This window comes from Callithrix jacchus, chromosome 11, assembly GCF_049354715.1.
Source record: "Callithrix jacchus isolate 240 chromosome 11, calJac240_pri, whole genome shotgun sequence".
In the NCBI taxonomy this organism is placed as follows: Eukaryota; Metazoa; Chordata; class Mammalia; order Primates; family Cebidae; genus Callithrix; species Callithrix jacchus.
The window spans coordinates 96248542-96267500 of NC_133512.1; the positions used below are offsets into that span (position 1 = coordinate 96248542).

At 45.5% G+C, this 18959-nt stretch overlaps 1 protein-coding gene and 1 long non-coding RNA gene across 4 annotated transcripts in view; one reads left to right on the forward strand and one right to left on the reverse strand.

Moving 5' to 3' along the window:
* Positions 1-10746, reverse strand: part of GALNTL5 (polypeptide N-acetylgalactosaminyltransferase like 5) — a 66046-nt gene extending 55300 nt beyond the window's left edge. For all 3 annotated transcript variants that reach the window (XM_035254334.3, XM_078343427.1, XM_078343428.1), the window contains exons 1-2: positions 10584-10746; positions 10092-10195 (exon numbers count right to left, since the gene is read on the reverse strand). The gene's annotated coding sequence lies outside the window, so the exon portion shown is untranslated. The remainder of the gene's footprint in view (positions 1-10091; positions 10196-10583) is intronic.
* Positions 10747-10861: 115 nt separating this feature from the next.
* LOC118143738 (uncharacterized) overlaps positions 10862-18959 on the forward strand; it is a 27392-nt gene continuing 19294 nt past the window's right edge. Inside the window, exon 1 of the long non-coding RNA XR_004728125.3 lies at positions 10862-10937. This is a non-coding gene — a long non-coding RNA (uncharacterized LOC118143738). The remainder of the gene's footprint in view (positions 10938-18959) is intronic.

Below are 18959 nucleotides of genomic sequence, written 5' to 3' on the forward strand. Positions count from 1 at the left end.
CCTTCTAAGCCTAAACCAGGAAGAAGTCGAAACCCTGAATAGACCAAAAACAAAGGCTGAAGTTGAGGCAGCAATTAACAGCCTACCAACCAAAAGAAGCCCAGGTCCAGATGGGTTCACAGCTGAATTCTACCAGACATACAAAGAGGAACTGGTACAATTCCTTCTGAAACTATTCCACACGATCCAAAAAGAGGGAATCCTTCCCAAATAATTTTATGAGACCAACATCATCCTGATACCAAAACCCAGCAGAGACTCAACAAAAAAAAACTTCAGGCCAATATCCATGATGAATATAGATGCAAAAATCTTCAATAAAATACTGGCAAACTGATTGCAACATCACATCAAAAAGCTAATTCATAACAGTCAAGTAGGCTTCATCCCGGGGATGCAAGGCTGGTTCAACATACGCAAGTCTATAAATGTAATTCACTACATAAACAGAACCAAAGACAAAAACCACGATTATTCTCAACAGAGGCAGAGAAGGTCTTCGACAAAATTCAACAGCCCTTTATGATAAAAACTCTCAATAAACTAGGTATCGATGGAATGTATCTCAAAATAATAAAAGCTATTTATGACAAATGCACAGCAATATCATACTGCACGGGCAAAATCTGGAAGCATTCCCTTTGAAATCTGGCACCAGACAAGGATGCCCTCTCTCACTACTCCTACTCAACATAGTATTGGAAGTTCTAGCCAGAGCAATCAGGCAAGGAAAAGAAATAAAGGGTATTCAATTAGAAAAGGAGGAAGTCAAATTGTCTCTATTTGCAGATGACATGATTGTATATTTAGAAGACCCTATTGTCTCAGCCCAAAATCTCCTTAAACTGATAAGCAACTTCAGCAAAGTCTCGGGATACAAAATCAATGTGCAGAAACACAAGCATTCCTATACACCAATAACCGACTTAAAGAGAGTCAAATCAAGAACGAACTGCCATTCACAGTTGCAACAAAGAGAATAAAATACCTAGAAATACAACTAACAAAGTATGTAAAAGACCTCTTCAAGGAGAACTACAAACCACTGCTCAAGGAAATAAAAGAGGACACAAACAGATGGAAAAACATTCCATGCTCATGGTTAGGAAGAATCAATATGGTGAAAATGGCCATACTGCCCAAAGTAATTTATAGATTCAATGCTATCCTCATCAGGCTACCTGTGACCCCTCTTCACAGAACTGGAAAAAACCACCTTAAACTTCATGTGGAACCAAAAGAGTGCCCGCATAGTCACGACAATCCTAAGCAAAAAGAACAAAGCTGGAGGCATCACACTACCTGATTTCAAACTGTACTACAAGGTTACAGTAATCAAAACAGCATGGTACTGGTACCAAAACAGAGACATAGACCAATGGAACAGAACAGAGGCCTTGGAGGCAATGCCACACATCTACAAACATCTGATCTTTGATAAACCTGACAAAAGCAAGCAATGGGGAAAGGATTCCCTGTTTAATAAATGGTGTTGGGAAAACTGGCTAGCCATGTGCGGAAAGCAGAAACTGGACCCCTTCCTGACACCTTACACTAAAATTAACTCCACATGGATTAAAGACTTAAAGATAAGACCTGACACCATAAAAATCCTAGAAGAAAACCTAGGCAAAACCATTCAGGACATAGGCATAGGCAAGGACGTCATGACTAAAACACCAAAAGCATTGGCAACAAAAGCCAAAATAGACAAATGGGATCTAATTAAACTCCAGAGCTTTTGTACAGCAAAAGAAACAATCATTAGAGTGAACTGGCAACCAACAGAATGGGAAAAAATGTTTGCAATCTGCCCATCTGACAAAGGGCTAATATCCAGAATCTACTAAGAACTAAAACAGATTTATAAGAAAAAAAAACACAACAAATCCATTCAAAAGTGGGCAAAGGACATGAACAGACACTTTTCAAAAGAAGACATATATGAGGCCAACAAACATATGAAAAATACTCATCATCAATGGTCATTAGAGAAATGCAAATCAAAACTACATTGAGATACCATCTCATGCAAGTTAGAATGGCAATCATTAAAAAATCTGGAGACAACAGATGCTGGAGAGGATGTGGAGAAATAGGAACACTTTTACACTGTTGATGGGAGTGCAAATTAGTTCAACCATTGTGGAAGACAGTGTGGCGATTCCTCAAGGACCTAGAAATAGAAATTCCCTTTGACCTACCAATCCCACCACTGGGTATATATCTGGAGGATTATAAATTGTTCTATTATAAAGTCACATGCACACGTATGTTCATTGTGGCATTGTTTAGCATAGCAAAGACCTGGAACCAACCCAAATGCCCATCAATGATAGACTGGACAAGGAAAATGTGGCACATATATACCATGGAATACTATGCAGCCATAAAAAATGAAGAGTTCATGTCCTTTGTAGGGACATGGATGAACCTGGAAACCACCATTCTCAGCAAACTGACACAAGAAGAGAAAATCAAACACCACATGTTCTCACTCATAGGTGGGTGTTGAACAATGAGAACACATGGACACAGGGAGGGGAGCACCACACACTGGGGTCTGCTGGGGGGACTAGGGGAGGGACAGCGGGGGGTAGGGAGTTGGGAAGGGATAACATGGGGAGAAATGCCAGATGTAGGTGACAGGGATGGAGGCAGCAAACCATATTGTCATGTATGTACCTATGCAACAGTACTGCATGATCTGCACATGTATCCCAGAACCTAAAGTACACACACACAAATAAAGGAATATATTCTAAAGAGACTCTCATTAGTTGCAGCTCCCATCTAAAGAGATGTATTATGAGACAGGAACAAGAATTGAGGTAACGTTTATTATAATGAAAACTAGACACTGGCTGGGCGCAGTGGCTCATGCCTGTAATCCCAGTACTCTGAGAGGCTGAGGTAGGTGGATCACCTGAGGTCAGGAGTTCAAGACCAGCCTGGCCAACATGGTGAAACCCCATCTCTACTAAAAAAACAAAAAATTAGCCATGCATGGTGGCAGGCACCTGTAATTCCAGTTACTTGGGAGGCTGAGGCAGGAAAATCACTTAAACGTGGGAAGTGGAGGTTGTAGTGAGCCAAGATCGCATCGCTACACTCCAGCCTGGGCAACAAAAAACATGAAGAGCAGTGCAATTACTTATGGGGACAGCAATACGTAGTAAAACCATGCATGTAAATGATGTACACAAATTTACACAATGGTGATATATGCAATAGTGAATTTACATAACAGTGACTACCTCCATGGCGGAGGGGAGGAGAATGAAGAACTCCTACTGTATCCTTTGTTTTTTTTTTTGTTTTTGTTTTTGTTTTTTTTTGAGACAGGGTCTCACTCCCTTCACCCAGGCTGGAGTACAGGGGCACCAACATAGCTCACTGCAGCCTCGACCTTCTGGGCTCAAGTGATCCTCCTACCTCAGCTTCCTGAATAGCTGGGACCACAGGCACATGCCACCACATGTGGCTAATATATATATACATAATTATATATATATACATAATTATATATATATACACATAATTATACATATATACATAATTATATATATATATATTTTGTTGTTGTTGCTGTTGTTGTTATAGACAAGGTCTCACTATGCTGGCCTCAAACTCCTAGGCTCAGGCAATTCTGACGCCCTTAGCTTCTCAAAGTGTTGGGATTACAGGTGTGAGCCACCATGTCCAGCCTCCTATCGTATTCTTAATGCTGATTTAAAAAAAAAAAAACTCTGAAGAAAATGTGGCAAAATGATGTGATTTGATTGAGCTTGATAAATGAGAACACTGAGTGTTCTCGATTTTTTCTCTATATTTTCCTTAGGTTTGAAATTGTTTGTAATTTATCTTAAAAATAAAGAAGAAAGGCCAGGCGCGGTGGCTCATGCCTATAATCCCAGCACTTTGGGAGGCCGAGGCGAGTGGATCACGAGGTCAAGAGATCGAGACCATCCTGGTCAACGTGGTGAAACCCCGTCTCTACTAAAAATACAAAAAATTAGCTGGACACAGTGGCACGCTCCTGTAATCCCAGCTACTTAGGAGGTTGAGGCAGGAGAATTGCCTGAACCAGGAGGTGGAGGTTGCGGTGAGCCAAGATTGCACTCCAGCCTGGGCAACAAGAGCGAAACGCCGTCTCAAAAAAAAAAAAAATAATAATAATAAAACAATAAAGAAGAAAGTCTTGAGAGGTTTCCTCTAAAGATGATAGACTTTATATGTGTGTGTCTTCTCTCCCTCTTGACTCAATTGTGAATAAGAATTAAGCTAAAAACTCTTATGGGAAAAGACAGTGGTTAGAGGGAACATCACTGCATGTGAGATTTTAACACGTTTGGAGGAAAGAAAGTTATTGGACACGTGGTAACAATTTGGAGAGACAGAAGACTCCAATGTGGAAACAAGTTTGCTGACCTTGGGGGCCCCTAGTGAGTCGGTGCACACATGGCTGCAGGCTTGGGGAAGGCCACCAGTTAGTATTCAGAATAGTCAGCTCTCTTCCCCCAGCCATGCCCAGCAAAATCCAGGCAGGAGTCAGAGTGGTTTCTTCTTTGGAGAAATAGAAGGTAGAGGCTGAACCTTTACATGGAAAACTTGGGGCTAAAACCAGGAGTGTCACTTAGAATGTGTGGATGTGGAGGGTCTGAGTCTGTCCGTCCGCTTTCCCTCCTCCCACACAGGATCCCAGCAGCCAGGTTGCTGCGTCTGAGGCGGGAGATAGGAGAATCATTCTGGGATGAGAAGACAGGGCCCGGAGAAAAGACCTCTGCGTGCTGCAGTGTGAGAGCTCCCACAATGGCGGCTGGCTGCCTGGGCCGTCCCCCTGAAGGCAGCACACCTGTGGCCAAGGTCGGCCCGACACCCTGCGATCCCAATCAGCTGGTTGGCATCTCACTTTGGGATTGGAAGCTGTATTCATGCTGCCGATAAAGACATACCCAAGACTGGGTAATTTATTCAGGAAAAAGAGTTTAATGGACTTACAGTTCCACCTGGCTGAGGAGGCCTCACAATCACAGTGGAAGGCAAGGAGGAGCAAGTCACACCTTCACGGATGGAAGCAGGCAAAGAGAGGGCTTACCAGGGAAATTCCCCCCACACAACCATCAGATCTGGTGGGACTCATTCTCACGAGAACAGCATGGGAAAGACCTGCCCCCATGATTCAATTACCTACCACTGGGTTCCTCCCACACCTGTGGGGATTCCAGATGAGATTTGGGTGGAAACACAGCCGAACCATATCAGAATTGAATGCTGTTATGGCCAGAACTGTGTCCCCCTGCAACTCACATGTGGAAGCACCAAGCCCCGGTGTGACTGTATTTGGAGACAGCTTTTAAGGAGGGGATTATGGTTATATGAAGTCACAGGGTGGGCCCTAATCCAATAAGACCGGTGCCCTTATGGGAATAGGCTGAGGGCCCAGGTAGGTGCCTGCGCAGAGAAAAGACCCTGTGAGGGCACAGCGGGAAGGCAGCCGCCTGCAAGCCCAGAAGAAAGGCCTTGGGGAAACCAAACCTGCCGGCACCTGGATGCCCACTCCAGCCTCTGCAACTGTGGGAAAATCGTGTCCGTCATCTAAGCCGCCCAGTCTGTGGGACTTGGTTATGGCAGCCGCAGCTGACTCCTACAGCTGCCAAGGACTGCCAGGACATTTGAGGAAAGCCTCCAGAGAGAAAGAAAATACAAATAGAACCAGAAAGGGGAAGAAAGAAATGAAAATTGAGAGAATAAAAAGAGGCAGTTGCAATTTAAAACATCATTGTTCACATTTAAAAATCATTCTAATAAATGGCTGGGTGTGGTGGCTCACACCTGTAATCCCAGCACTTTGGGAGGCTGAGGTGGGCAGATCACTTGAGGTCAGGAGTTCGAGACCATCCTGGCCAACATGGTGAAACCCCATCTCTACTAAAAATACAAAGATTAGTGGACATGGTGGCATGCACCAGTAGTCCAGCTACTCAGGAGGCTGAGGCAGGAGAATGGCTTAAACCCTGGAGACTGAGGTTGCCGTGAGCAGAGATCATGTCACTGCACTATATTCTGGGCAACACAGTGAGACTGTCTCAAAATAAATAATAAAAATCATTAGAAAAATGGTGAGAAAGGAATATTTTGAAATGTACAACAAAATGGCAGAGGGAAGCCTGAGAGAAAGTCGAGAGCTGTGGTGTTTCATTCTAGAAGGTAGAAAGAACATCCGAGCAGTAATGAGTTCCACAAAGTGATTAGCAAAAAATGGAGAGGACATTGTCAACTCAACCACACAGACGTTTCCAGAACTAAAGGGGCCCGCAGAATGCCCCATAAAATGAATGAGACAAGATAGTATCAAAATGACATCGAACTTCTCAACAGCCACACTGCATTCTGAAACTATAGAGAAAGAGCTTGAAAATTTTGTTAGATGATATTCAACCCAGAATTCTATGTCTAGTCAAAATTTAATCAATCTTGGGAGTGGAATAAAAATATTTTCAAGTATATAAAGGACACAGAAAAATTCCTGTCCATGTATTCTTTTTTGGGAAGCTACCTTAAGTTGCAAATAAAAATAAAGGAAAAAGTAAATAAAGAAGACACGAGTCAGGCATGGTGGCTCACGTCTGTAATTCCACACTTTGGGAGGCTGAGGTGGGCGATCACTTGAGGTCAGGTGTTCGAGACCAGCCTGGCCAACATGGTAAAACTTCATCTCTACTAAAAAATAAAAAAGCAGGGCATGATAGTGGGCTCCTGTAATCCCAGCTACGTGGGAGGCCGAGGCAGGAGAATCACCTGAATCCAGGAGGTGGAGGTTGCGGTGAGCTGAGATCATGCCACTGCACTCCGGTCTGGAAGACAGAGCAAGACTCTGTCATTAAAAAAAAAAAAGACATGGGCCCAGGACGGTGGATGCAACCCCACTGAGAGGAAGAGCATGTGGGATGGAGAAGTTTAGGTGGACGACACAGCTAATGGTAAAAATTAAGGAACAGTATTTACAGGGTGGTAAAGAGGAGCACACTGATTACTGCATTAACCAAAAAAACAAAAAACAAAACAGACAAACAAAACAAAACAAAAACAAACAAACAAACAAAAAACCCAGACTTTTTTTTTAGGAAAAATAAATTAGAAGAAATGGAGGCCATGTAATAGAAACGAAGTTGATGTATAAAATTCATCGGAAAGCAGACATCTATGAACTCTGTTTAAAATATGAAGGTAACTGTCATAGAAACAGATTGAAGAGTCAAAGGTGATTGTATTTAGGGAGTTGAACTGGGGGCTGGGCAGGAATTGGGCAGGGACCTGCTGATTTTCTTTGTAAGATTTTTTTTTTGTATACATTACATTGGAAAAAAAATTTTTTTTTTTTGAGACGGAGTTTCGCTCTTATTACCCAGGCTGGGGTGCAATGGCGCGATCTCAGCTCACTGCAACCTCTGCCTCCTGGGTTCAGGCAATTCTCCTGCCTCAGCCTCCTATTTTTAAAATAAAGATTTTCTAAAAAGATTAGAAATGAAAACAAACCACATCAGAAAGCATGGATACTGATAAACACAAGAGTACATCAGCCAGTTGCCTTCTGGACCCCGTCCCTTTCCATCACACCATGTCCCCTGCACCTGGAAAAGGTAAAGGGAATTTTAGGGCTCGGCCACTCTCCAAGTGGCTGGCCCTGAACATCCCGCCGCAGGAGGGTACTGGGGGAAGGTCCTGAGGCAGGGCACGCATTGCCTTGCAAGGCAGAGGAGGAAAGCTAGCCTTGCTGGGGAGCAGTGTGCCACTTCTGTAGACCCAGAGGGTTCCTGTGGACCTGAGCATTCCAGGTCTCAAGTGTGTCTCCATCCAGGCATCCACATCCCAAGTGTCAGAGCCTCCCTCCTTCCCTGGATAGAAGACCAGCCCAGCTTGAGAATTCAGCCTGCTCTGGAGCTCTGCCGCCCTGACGATCAGGCCCTGGGCACTACCCTTGGCTCTCTCAGCCCTTAGGTTGTAGGAAATGAGATCCTTCTTATGCTAACACGGGCCTCTGACTCTGATACTTTGCTCTAAATTCGTGATGACCACCCTCAGCCTTCCTTGCCTTCTTCAAATGCAACCATAGCATCCGACAATAGCCGTCTACCCTGTAATCTTTGCAATTACCCCTCCCTTCTCCCCAGTCAAGTACACCAACCACAATATTCCTTTCCACCTGTATTCCATCCTGATTCACGGCCAGTGAGGTTTTAGCGAGTACACATTAGCCATAGTATGCTGGCCACAAGATCAGTAAGGATGGTCATATTACAACTTAGCCTGTGTGGGAAGGTACTATCCTGCATGTTCCCAAGGAAGCTGCAGAATCCGCCATCCTGAACCTGTGGGAGCCCAGGGTGCACATGTGGGACTGAGCCCAGAGGACACTGGATTAAGGGAGGGGAATGGAAAGTTGGATTTGGGGGCATTCATTACAACGGAAATATTCCCCCAGGACACAGGCTTTAAACAGCCTGGCCAAGATCCTGGGTGCAAAATAAAGATTCATTGACTGAATAAATAACACTTTACAAGTGAAATATTTGATTATGTACATTAAAAGTATCAAATATATAAAGAGAAGAAGGCAAATTCTAACTAGGGGAAATGGTGGATTAGGACACCTGAAGAGAGAATAAAGCTTTAATTTACACTACCACAGTATCTCCCTATCAAATATCTCAATTTCAAAGTTATCTAAAGTTAACTTCCATGTTAATTTTCTCCAAAAACCAAAAGCAATTAGAAACTAGTTAAAAACAGTAGGTGATGGGAGACAACCAGATGTAATATACAAATATACACATGCATTCATATGACAGTGATAGCAACAGGAGACAGACAAATTCCTAGGCAGAGGGGGCAGGTCCCCAGTGAAATCCAACCTTCAAGCCAAAGACAGCTTAAAGCCTGAAAACTGAGCTGCCAGAGTCCACGACTGGAGTGAGAACTTCCTTGATGTGTTCTTTCTAGACCCACCTGGAAGGAGTGGTGCTCTTTCCAGCACACACTCCCCCATTCTGATCCCATGAAAACCCTGGACACAGCCACACGTTGGGACTGCCTGCCTTTGGGCCCCCTCTCACTCAGAGGGTGACTCACTTTGGATCCCCTCTCCTATCAAGAGCTGTTCTGCCTTGCTCACTCTCTAGTGTCTGTGTAACCTCATTCTTCTTGGATGTGGGACAAGGACCCAGGACTTGCTGAATGGCGGGTGCAAAAGGAGCTGTAACACTGTAGCCCTCCCACCCTCTGCCAGTGCCAGGCAGCCACCCTACATGACAGGAAGTGATGGTGGGGCCAGGCCAGCCCAGGGGGCCAGAGTGGGATGGTGGGAAAGAATGAGCTGTAGCACAAATGAGCTGAAACACACCACTTGCCCTGTTTGCAGCCACACAAACGAGCCACAACACACCCTTCTCCCCAACCTGGTTCACCACACTGCAGGTGGCAAGAAGGAGAGAAAGGGCTGTAACAGTCAATGGGGGCTCAGACCTTGGGATCCCCCAGGTGAGAGCCGTAACACCCCTTGGGGCTCTGTGACTGCTGCCATCTCTGAGTTTTCAGGCACCACCACCATGTTTCCCCTCATCCAGATGATGGTGCCCAAGGTGGAAGATGGTTGCGGCACACTCAGGCCAGCCATGGGCTAAGCACAGAGTGGTTGTGGGTGTGGAATCTAGGCTGGTAGTGTAAGCTGAGCACAGCCTGCTGGATTGAGTGGGCAGAGCGAGCCCAGAGGTGAGCCCAGAGCCGAGTGAGTCCTAGGCAGGGGTGCTGAGCCAGCTGTAGAGATTTTCAGCTGGCAAAGCGGCACTAAAAGAATCCTGTGTCAATAGGATTATTACTGAAAAATAAATTATTCTCTAGAAAGATTCTAATACATCAGGAAAACTTTGGGGGAATTCTCTTTAGGTGTGAACACTTATGAACACATCCCCAACCCCCTCAATATTCTTATTTACTAATATGAGCTCTTATATTACGTTTTCCCTGGGACAAGCACCTCACCTCCCAACCCACCTGCTACACTCTCACAAAACACAGAAAACCCCTCTTACCGAGAGATAGACCTAATAGGTCTGCAGTTGGCTTTTGGACCTTGTGTCTTCAGAAGAAAACTATGTTCAGTTATTTTCTTCACTAAAAAATGCTGAATTCAATGCTAGAAAAGCACAGAATTTGTAAAATGTATTTCAATGAGGATTCATAAGTACAGCAAATAAAATCTTAAGTGCATTAAAGATACTTAGCAGATGACTGAAAGAATCCTGTAGAGAAAAGGATGCAGCTAATAGTCACCCATATGCCCCCCACACCCCAAAACCCTAGCCCAAATCTGCATCAGACTTTTCCCTCCTTCCTTTCCCCTTCCCTCTCCCCTTCCCTCTCCTCTTTTAAAAAGTAAAATAAATCTTCTTAATCCTAATCCCCAGAGCCAGCATCTCCTTCCAAACGCAGTGATTGGATGAGTTGCTTCTGCTGATTCCAAGTGAAAGAGGTTTCCCCTTATCTTTGTCCCACTTCTGACACGTGGCGCTCACTTCACTTACCGCTGAGATAACTGCAATGGCTGCTTTGTAACTGCTGTATTTTCCAAGCAGAGTCACAGGTGAAATGAGGCAGGGGTCTGGCCTGAATGAACTGAGAGATGTGAAGTTTTTTAGATAGCAGGCTTTATGGTGGCTGGGTTCCGAGCAGATACCTAGTTGTGCTGGGTTGCTGGACCACACAATAGTACTTAAAAGGCAGTGCAGGACGCCTCACAAAGCCTGATGACATCATGCAGGGCATCACAGCCCCAGGCCCCTGCCTGTAAGCTCCACCCAGCAGGTGGAATCCAGTCGTTCAGAGGTCCACAGGGTCCTCACCCCTCTGCTGAGAAAACAGGGAAAGTCTCATATCAGGTGAGGTCCAAATCCAGAGGGACTCTCTTTCTCTAGGCAAGGCCCAATTTTTAGCATTTTTGAAATAAACTTAAGAAAAAGAACAAGCTTTCAGAAAACATGAAGAAACCTAAAGATGAGCCAAAGGGTTATCTGACTGCCTTTTAGTTCTTCAGTCTCCATGACTCAACGTTTAGACATCAGCGCACAAGTTCAGCCAAATGCTTGCAAAATTTCTTCTGAACTCATCCGAGGAGACTTGACCTTCCCGACTTGAGGATTCTGACTGTTTTGCCTGACACCAGACAAACTCTGCCTCAGGGTCTGTGAGTGGAAGGGGATGGGTGGGGACCTCTTGCAGCCTCTTGGGGGCAGACACAATGGGCAGTAGTGACCTCCTGGGGCAGATACTGAAACTGCGCCAAGGAGTTAATCCCAGGATGAACACATTTTTGAGGTAAGAGAAGCAACCTGTGGAAACACTGAAACTCCATCTGCTTGTGAGATAACAAAATGGGGCCGGGCGTGGTGGCTCATGCCTGTAATCCCAGCACTTTGGGAGGCCGAGGCGGGCGGCTCACCAGGTCAAGAGATCAAGACCATCCTGGTCAACACGGTGAAACCCCGTCTCTACTAAAAATACAAAAAATCAGCTGGGCATGGTGGCGCGTGCCTGTAATCCCAGCTCAGGAGGCTGAGGCAGGAGAATTGCCTGAACCCAGGAGGCGGAGGTTGGGGTGAGCCGAGATTGCGCCATTGCGTTTCAGCCTGGGTAACAAGAGCGAAACTCCGCCTCAAAAAAAAAAAAAAAAAAAAATGGCAGGAACCAGTTGGAACCAATATGGCCAACTGGAGTTTCTGCAGAAGGAGCTTGCTGATGTCACGGCCAGGATTTCCACGCGTGTTTCATGCTAGCTGTCCTGGAATTTAATTTGCACACGGGACCCACGAGGAGGCATGAAGAGATAACTGCGCATGTCTGAGGGCTTTCCAGACCTCCTCTTTCCTTCTGCCAGTCTCCTGCAAATCCTGGAACCCACCCTCTAACCCTTTTCTAATAAGTGATTTCCTTAAAGGCAGCACAGCGAGACTGATTGGAGCTGGACTCCTGTCTCCTTGTTGGTCAACTTGCAAAGAAAGCTTTTCTTTTCTCTAAAACCCAGTGTGTTAGTATAGACTTCTTGCGCATAGGTCAGTGACCTCTTTTGCTTGGTAGGGGCAGACAGATGGGCATGAATGACGCCCAAGCCAAGCTTCTGAGCCTCCTTTCTGCAGGCTCGATAGGAAGGTCCTTCTTGCTCGTTAATAATATTAAAAGTAAGCGGCCGGGCGCGGTGGCTCAAGCCTGTAATCCCAGCACTTTGGGAGGCCGAGGCAGGTGGATCACGAGGTCAAGATATTGAGACCATCCTGGTCAACATGGTGAAACCCCGTCTCTACTAAAGATACAAAAAATTAGCTGGGCATGGTGGTGCGTGCCTGTAATCCCAGCTACTCGGGAGGCTGAGGCAGGAGAATTGCCTGAACCCAGGAGGCGGAGGTTGCGGTGAGCCGAGATCGCACCATTGCACTCCAGCCAGGGTAACAAGAGCGAAACTCCGTCTCAAAAAAAAAAAAAAAATAAATAAATAATAATAATATTAAAAGTAAGCTTTTATTCATAATAGCCTCAAACCAGAAACAACCCAAATGTCCGTTGGTAGGAGAATGGACCCACTGTGGCATGTGCATCTTGCAGACATGATGTGGAGCCGAAGCAGCTCATGGGATGCAGGGCTCTATTTCTGTGAAGTTTCTGCAGAAATAGAGCTTGTGATATCACAGCCTGAATCCCCACAGCATGCGGAGGGAGCAAGGAAAGGCAAAGCTACCCTAAAGTGACAGAGCAGATCTGTCAGTAACCAGCATCCCTGTTTGGGAACCAGAAACAGGGCTGCTGGTTACTCAGAGGAAGCAAGAGCCCTTTAGAGTGCCAGAGTGTTCTGTGTCTTCTTGATCTGGGAGAGGGCGAAGGCTTCATGGAGCGTACTTATACAAACGTGCATTGGGCCGGTCAATGAAAATGTGTATACTGCACTGTATGTGTGTCATATCCTCAAAACACGAAGAAAAAAAGTGAGTCAGCACAACTTTAGGACACAGATTTTATTGTGGGAGCTTTGCAACCATTATATGGTTTGGTTGCTGAAATAAAGTAAAATCTTTCTTTCTGAGAAAGGTGCATATACACCATGTTCAAAGAGAAGAGTTTGAATTGTGTTTATTTATTTATATTTATTTATTTGAGACAGAGTCTTGCTCTGTTGCCCAGGCTGGAGTGCAGTGGTGTGATTAGGGCTCACCGCAGCCTCGACCTCTCAGGCTGAAGCGATCTTTCTGCCTCAGCCTCTTAAGTAGCTGGGACTACAGGAATGTGCCACGACACACACCCACCTAATTTTTAAATTTCATATTAGTTTTTGTAGAGACATGACCTCGCTATGTTGCTCAGGCTGGTCTCGAATTCCTGGGCTCAAGCTACCCTTCCACCCTGGCCTCCCAAAGTGCTGCAATTACAGGCATGATCCACTGTGCCCAAACTTTTTTTCTGAGTAGGAGTCTCGTTCTGTTACCCAGGCTGGAGTGCAGTGGTGCAATCTCAGCTCACTGCAACCTCTGCCTTCTAGGTTCAAGCAATTCTCCTGCCTCAGTCTCCTGAGTAGCTGGGACTACAGGTGCACACCACTGTGCCCAGCCAATTTTTGTATATTTAGTAGAGACGGGGTTTCACCATGTTGGCCAGGCTGGTCTCGAACTCCTGACCTTGTGATCCACCTGCCTTGGCCTCCCAAAGTGCTGGGATTACAGGCATGAGCCACCGCGCCTGGCCTGGAACTTTATTTTTTAATTGAGATATTACATACCATAAAATGCACCTTTCATCCATGTTGCGGCATCTGTCAGTATTTCATTCCTTTTTATGGCTGAATAATGAGCCATTGTTTGAAAATACCGCATTTATTTATCTGTTCATTAACTGGTGAATATTGAGGTGGTTTCCACTTTGGCGCTGTTATAAATAGTACTGCTATGAATATTCATGTACACATTTGTGTGGACATAAGTTTTCAGTTCTCTTGAGTATATACATACGAGTAGAATTACATCCGGTAACTCTATGTTTAATTTTTTGAGTAACTGCCAGACTGTTTCATAAAACAGCTGCATCATAGAATTTTTATTTCCAAGATTTTTCCCAAGGGGGAGGAAAACGAGTCATGAACAGCCCTTCCTTAGGGCCTGCCCTACAGATTTCACACTCGCTTTGCCAGCCCCTATCATTTTGCACCAACCAATTCCTGGCATACATTTCTTCATATGTATCTCCTACTGCTTCTGTTTCTCAGGTTAACTGAACTTACGCTTTCTCAAGTGTAACTAAACCCTTTTAAAAAAATACAGAACCACTGGGCTTAGTGGCTCACCCCTGTAGTCCTAGCACTTTGGGAGGTCAAGGTGGGCAGGTCATGAGGTCAGGAGTTCAAGACTAGCCTGGCCAACATGGTGAAACTCTGTCTCTACTAAAAATACAAAATCAATGATTAATTCATATGTTCTAAAATATTATTTATTGTCAACCATATTGTTTCTTTAGTCTTTGTTGAGAACAAGATTTGAAGTTCATTTTAAAATAAAAGTGCCATTTTTTCATAGGACACACATATACAGTCCCAGCTACTCAGGAAGCTAAGGCAGGAGAATTGCCTGTACCCGGGGGAGCGGAGGTTGCAGTGAGCAGAGATTGCACCACAGCACTCCAGCCTGGGCCACACAGCGAGACTCCATCTCAAAAAAAAAAAAAAAAAAAAAGAAACCTAGAAAGTTCCTGCACGTTCCTTCCCTGTCAATGCTCATTACCATCTGGCACCACAAGCAAGCACTATTCTGATTTTATTTAGCATATATTAGTTTTGCCTGCTGTAGAATTTCATGTAACTGAAAGGATATGACATATGGTAGGAAACCTTGCGTAAGGTTTCTTTCATTCAGCATAGCATTTTTGAGACTTATTGTTTCATGCATCAGTAGTTTACTTTTTATTGATGAGTAGTTTTTTATCGTTAAAATCATGTGGTTTGTATTCAATATTTTGTTCATGAATAGCTTGGTATTTTAGTTTGCTCAGGCTGCCATACAAAATACTACAGACTTGGTGGTTTAACAACCAAAATTTCCTTCCCTCCCTCCCTCCCTCCCTCCCTCCCTCCCTCCCTCCCTCCCTCCCTCCCTCCCCCCTTCCTTCCTCCCTTCCCTTCCCTTCCCTTCCCTTCCCTTCCCTTCCCTTCCCTTCCCTTCCCTTCCCTTCCCTTCCCTTCCCTTCCCTTCCCTTCCCTTCCCTTCCCCTTCCTTCCTTCTCTCTCTCTTTCTTTCTTTTTTTGAGATGGAGTCTCATTCTGTCATCCAGACTGGAGTGCAGTGGCACCATCTCAGCTCACTGCAACCTCTATCTTCCGGGTTCAAGCGATTCTCCTGCCTCAGCTTCCCGAGTAGCTGGGATTATAGACGTGGACAATCATGCCCAGATAATCTTTGTATTTTTAGTAGAGATGGGGTTTCACCATGTTGGCCAGGCTGGTCTTGAACTCCTGACCTTGTGATCCGACCCCCCTCCCCGCCACTGGCCTCTTAAGTGCTGGGATTATAGGCATAAGCCATCACACCTGGCCTGAAGTTAATTTCTCATAGTTCTGGAGGCTGCAGGTCCAAGAGCAAGCTGCCGCAGGGTTGGACTCCTCTGAGGACTCTGTCCTTGGCTTGCAGGTGGCCACCTTCTTGCTGTGTCCATCTGTGCTCTTTCTTAGGTGTGCACACACCCATGGGGTTCTCTCTGTATGTGTTGTAATTTCCTCTTGTTAAAAGGGCACTGATCAGATTGTATGAAGGCTCACTCTAACAACCCCATTTTAACTTAATTACCTCTTTAAAGGCCCCATCTTCAAATACCGTCAGTATCATTCTAAGATACTAGGGGTCAGGATTTCAGCGTATGAATTTGGTGGGCTGCAATTCAGTCGATGGCACCACACTGTTTCCAGTTTGGAGCTTTTACAAATAGAGCTGTTCTGAAATTCTCGGACACAGTTTTCTACGGCACCAGGTCTGATTGAATGACATCAGCAATGTGGCGGAACAGCATGATGTGCTGTGGAAGGTCCAGATGAGCACTGTACCTGCAGAGCACGTGCGACAGACAGCAGAGGGTTGACACAGCCTGGGGAAGTCTAGTGGATTGTGCCATCCCTACCATGTAGGGGCAGACTGTTTCATTGATGGGGACCAAGAAGAATGAATTTTCCAGAATAATTGCTCTATACCAAGTGCCAAAGTCTTGTTGCTACTCTCCACTGAAGACAGCACAGCTACAGTTGGAGCTACCACCTGATTAAGCTTAAAACAGTTACTGTCATTTGCTACAGTCCATTTGATTTTTGTAGGGGACTTGCAGGGACGTTGAATGGGGATATGATGGGACCACTACCCCTGCATCCTTGAAATCTTTGCTGGTGTTAATCTCTGCAAGTGTTCTGGAATGTGGTGTTTTTCCTTCTGATTTACTGTCTCGGAAGGCTGTGCAAGGAGTGGGGATGAGAAGTTTCAGGGCTTCCTCTTAGCTGACTCTTCTGTAATGGTCCTTCTTACAGAGGAGGGAATCAATTTAAGGATTCTACCAATTGCTAGGCATGTCTATCCCAATTATACACTTAGGGACCAGAGGAATAACTGCAGAGAAGATCCGTGGGACCATCAGCTCACAGTCATTCATACTTAGGTAAAATGCCATTGATCACCTGACCACTTCAAGTCCCCACTCTAACGGGCTTGTGAGCTGTTTCGGATCCTCTGAAATCAGGACTAACAGCTCCCGGAAGACTCATGCCTATTCATTTTTCCCCCTTGTAATCCCTCCAGTGCAGAAGAACGTGATATACCTGACCCTTTTTTTTTTTTTCTTTTTGAGACGGAATTTCATTCTTGTTGCTTAGGCTGGAGTGCAGTGGTGTAATCTTGGCCCACTGCAACCTCTGCCTTCCAGGTTCAAGTGATTCTCCTGCCTCAGCCTCCCAAGTAGCTGAGATTACAGGCACCCACCACCATACAAGGCAAATGTTTGTATTTTTAGTAGGGATGAGGTTTCACCATGTTGGTCAGGCTGGTCTTGAACTCCTGACTTCAGGTGATCCACCACCTCGGCCTCTCAAAGTGCTAAGATTACAGGCATTAGCCACCACACCTGGCCCCTAACCATTTTTGAAAAGTCAGAGTATTCTCTTTGTTTTCCTAGGCACAGTCAAACTGACAAATGGCTGAAGGCTGTTTTGGGGAAGGGCTGGGCACTACGTACCGTATGTACTGCGTGGTCAGGTCTGTCGTGCTGTGAGTATCACACCAGAGGGCAGGTCAGGCTCCTGCACTGCTCCATTTCTGGACTCAGTTGTCTCGCTGGTTAAAGGAGGATGTTATCAGACATAGTCTTCGGGTCCCTCAGGATTGGCCTGGGTGCTTCTGGGTCCTGGGAGTGGGGGTGGGTCGTCCTCTTCTTTCAACTGGAACTGGTCTGCCTTTATCTGTTTTACATACGTAATGTTTTCCACGTAAGACTTCACTTGAAAACATTTCTCAGCCAAAAGGCCACCTGCAGAACTGGGGAGCTACATGATCTCATTCGGTTTTAAAAACGTGGGCAAACGTCACCCACTCTGGGCCTCAGCTTCTGGTCTCTAAGAAGGGGTAATAGTATTGACTTCCTAGGTCTTGTATAGGTGGAGAGTTTAGAGAAGTCTTCCGGCACGCTGTAATCCTTAGAAAACCCGCAAGAGGGGAGCTGGCGAACAATCTGGAGAGGGCTGTGTAGGAAAATTGAACACAGTATTTTCAGGGAGACCCCAGGACAGGTCCGGCATGCTGTGTGCCCGCTGTTAGGTGGAGCTGCTGGAATTGGAGTGTGCTGCCTGTTAACTGCAAAACCAGTGACAACCGCTGGCCGGTCCTCCCTACCAGCCTGCGAGTTCTTGGAGGGGAGGGACCATGGAGTTCATCATTGTATTTTTTTGGAATTCTGGCACAGAGCTGGGAATCCTGAACTGCATCATGAAAACAGCAGTGTGATTGGAAGTTGCAGACATCCATTCCCACACCTGCAGAGAACGGCGCCAAAGAACCCACGGTGCCTGGTCACCCCTTTCCTTGCTTGGGAGCAGGACAGGTGGCTACCCCTTTTGAGGAATGGCCAGGGTAGATTAGCTGTGTGCCCTTCTCTCAGCTCTCCCTACGGAGCAGATTTCAATGGGCCTGAAGAGAACTTTGAGGATACTATCAAGGTAGTTAGCAAGTAAAAGTACTGTAGGAAGGAGATTCCACACACACACACGCTCTCACACATGTACACACAAAAACACACACGTACCCACATTCATGCACAAACACATATGTACACGCACATTCACACTCATACATACCCACACACGCACACACACATATACACACATGCACATGCCACACATACACATATACACACATGCACACACATATACACATACACATGCACATACACACATGCACATACACACACATACACACATGCACATACATCCACACATTCACATTCATACACACATACACATACACTCACACATTCACACATATTCACACACACACATACACTCACACACATACACACACATTCACACACACATACTCATTCACACACATACACATACACTCACACACATGCACATACACACATTAACAGACATTCACACACACACACAGCCACACACGCAGTCATACAGAGAGAGAGAGAAGGGCGAGGAGCAGCCCGCAGCACGCTTCCTGCCGACACTGGTGTATTTCATTCTTCTAGACAGCATCTTGTTATGGGCTGCACCGTTTTCCCCACATGACTCGTGCTGAAGTCCTAGCTCCCAGGATCTCAGAATGTGACTGTATTTGGAGACATGGTCTTGAAAGGGACAACTAAAATGAGAGGAAGTGGGTGGGCCCTGA